Source organism: Acyrthosiphon pisum, chromosome A1, assembly GCF_005508785.2.
Source record: "Acyrthosiphon pisum isolate AL4f chromosome A1, pea_aphid_22Mar2018_4r6ur, whole genome shotgun sequence".
NCBI classification, from domain to species: domain Eukaryota; kingdom Metazoa; phylum Arthropoda; class Insecta; order Hemiptera; family Aphididae; genus Acyrthosiphon; species Acyrthosiphon pisum.
The window spans coordinates 99,624,694-99,628,297 of NC_042494.1; positions in this window are offsets into that span (position 1 = coordinate 99,624,694).

The following is a 3,604-nucleotide window of genomic DNA, read 5'->3' on the forward strand; positions in this document are numbered from 1 at the left end:
TGAACGACAATTCCCTATGTCGTGCGTGTGTAAGACAGAAATAACACACGTGGGTGTAGCGTCCTCTTATAAGGGTCCGTATTACAATAGTTAAACTAATGTTAAACCGCGGAATTCGACTGGTAAAATTTAAACTATGATTGTAAAACTAAGTGCCTAAGTCGGTTATAATAAACAAAGTATATAATAATTACTATTTAATTTATAGCTATTATTCAATATTAGATAGGAAAATTGATAAAATATTTACTTCTGTCATACTATTTATTAGGTAAGACTTAATACTTAATAAAAACTTGAAAAACGTCGTTCAGGTGTATAGCAGTTGATACAGGCAAAGTACAAAATATTTTCAAGAGTTCATGAATATTTGGATAAACCCGGATAAACCTCTTTATGATAAACATCTAAAGCATGTAACCCAGAGGTGAATACAATGTTTTCAGTCACTAAAAATAAACCCATGCCCTATGGTAAATCTACAGTCTTCATGGTAATTTTGTTTTATTTACCGACTATTTATCGGGTTTATACTCATGCATGTAAAATAATTCGCAGAGAATTCAAAAAAATAGTATACCATACCACCATAAAGATATATGTTTTTATTTTCCAATATATTTATGCCACGAACGACTAGTGGCGTATAGTACCTATATCAAAGCGGACAAATTACCACGGCTAGACACATTTAGAAAACAGATATAGGTAGTAGGTACCTACTTAAAACTTAAAAGTAGTATCATATTGAGAAATACAGAAAATAAGTAAACTTAATTTTACATTATTAAGCAATAATAAGATGAGAACATTATACCTATCCGGGCTATCAGTATTCTCTCGTAAGTTTTTTACAATATTTTAATTTTTGAGTGAGTTATGAGCAATTTTAAATATTAATATTTTGCATATTACAATTATAAGTTTATACAAATTAAAATACTGTAAAAAACCAACGAGAGAACAGAGTTATTGGTACCTAATGTTCTTACCTTTAAGTTTGACAATCATTTAATATTTAAGCTATTAACACAAGATTGGGATTGGTGAACCTGCATTTTGGTATATCATGCTTTAGTAAGACTGAGAAAACACACGTGAGTACGACGTCCTCTTAAGTCATAGGAAAACGCCGCCGTCACTCGTCATTTATCCTTTTTCTCAGTGTCTGTCGGTACGCTGGATCAAGCCGTTTTCGCGTCGTCGTTGTCCGCGATTGCGTACTGTCATATTGTATAGTGGTGTGCACTACCAGTACGACGAAATTCCTGCGAAACGAGTGGTTTACGTATCTCACGATTATTTTCGGTCCATTGTAATGCATCGCCCATTTCCCGAGGATTACGTGCCATATTGTGCAAAGGTGAGAAATACGCACGTCATTTCAACTATTTTATTCACAGGTTCCTTATGTAGGTTTAGACAGTAGTTAATCATAACAATAATTAACCTACCATATATACTACCAATTCAAATAATGACAAGAAAATAATTATGATCATAATAGGAATTATACAAAAAACATTTCAAATATTATATCATTATAACCAATAGGCGATAATTATTATAATCGCAATAAGTATATGTATATTAAAATTATTGATATAAAAATATTGAGCATGGGGTGACGCCCACCGGCCCCCGCTACTTCTAGCAGAACTTAATAGGTAGGTACCTACGTTTCTCTATATTTGAACGCGAAGGCTTGAATTTATAGTCGAAGGAGTACTTCGAAAATATTCTTATCTTTCGATTGGAAATTAAGTTTAGCTCGTAATTTATATGTTTCCCAGCAAATCAAAAAAACTTTACATTGGTAGTGAAAACTCCCTAAAACATGGTCAAATAATATACTTTCTGCCATTCCGAAGTATATAAATGAATAGTTGGAAAACTAAAATTAACATTGCATTCAGGCGATATCGTTATCTTGAAAACCTGTATGGTTTTGAAAAATTATCATGTGTTTATTAAATTGGTAAAAAAATGATATATTTTTGTTTATGCTAGTGCTTTAACAATATTTAAATGTTAATTTTTTTCATGTTCATAAATATATCATACAATAAGTGAATGTGAATGATGTGTATGAAAATAAAAATCGTTTTTACTTTTACTAAATCATTTTATATAGACATATCACGTATCAGGTACTTACAAAGAAAAATAAACGGTTAACGATTTTACAATTAAATAAATCTAAAACTCTTTTTTTATAGGTATTTACTACTATTACTTGTATCATTTAAATTTCTGTTAAATGTACGTAAAATATTTTTTAAGATATTTTAATAAATAACCTTAATTTTGTCAAATATAAAATATAATAGGTACCTATTATACCTAACCTACCTATGCTTATTATTTATGATGTAAATAAAATTAATTTTAAGTTTAATTAAATAAAAGTTCAAAAACCTCTATTAATCAACTCACACCTCATAAGTTATATAATATTATTTTATTTTAGATTTTAAAAAGTTGTTTTTATTAGTGCTCGGACAGCTATTATAAATTGAAATTTCGTTTTCTTTATCCGTGAGAAAATAAACCTCTTGTTTTTAAGGTAAGACATCGTATACAGTACTTTATTACTCGTAGATGGTCGAAGATATATACTTCTGCAGTACTTTTTTGAAATTGGATACATTTCACACATGATTCATTTTCATTTAATAGAATTTTAATAGTTTTTTTAAAGAGTATTTCATTGAAAATCTATAATAATATCATTGGGACTTGGATTACAATTACAATTTAAAATATCGATTTTCTATTCTCCTGAATTATGATAAAAATTAAATTTACTTAGGTACATTGTGTTGTAGGAAGTAAAAAACGTGTAGGTAATCTATCATAATAATGTATGCTGTTTTTTTTTTCAATTCATAACACTAAATAAATAAATGTCTGATAACATGATAATATGATAATATTTATTTAATATAATAATAAATTATAGGTACCTACGTCAATACGTGATAATATTTGAAAATTAAATCGTTTCTAAGTTACATTAAATTATGCCATATTTTAATGAAATTGTTAATACTAATAAAAGTATTGGGATTATAGGATTAAAAATGAGTGTACCTATTATAATTGTGTTGGTAATTTTTTATTTAATAAACAAAGTTTTGGTGTTATAGATTTTAGTGTATGGAATTTGTCTAAACCTGCAGGTACTTATCTTTTCGATATATTTACGTTTTTAATTTATTGTTAATTTAAAATATAAAGTTAAATAATATTGTTTTAAATTTAACATTGTCGCTCATGCAAAATAAATTACAAATTTAAATTTACTATATAGTGAGTAGCTCTTATAGAACATTTTTAGTTCGAGTTCGTCTACTTACGTCAATCTTTTTTATTACATTTTAATTTAATTTAATCATGTAAATATTCTTTTGATTTATATTTTATGACAACTTGAGTACCTACTACATCGCTATAGTTAAACGGAAATATTTTAAGATACTTACTTAATTACTCAAAACAAAGTTGTAACTAATATCCAGCTTAAATTATTTGCTAATAGTAGCTAAATTTGAGCTATAATAGCTAATAATACAAGTATAATTAATTTTTGAATTTGAAATAA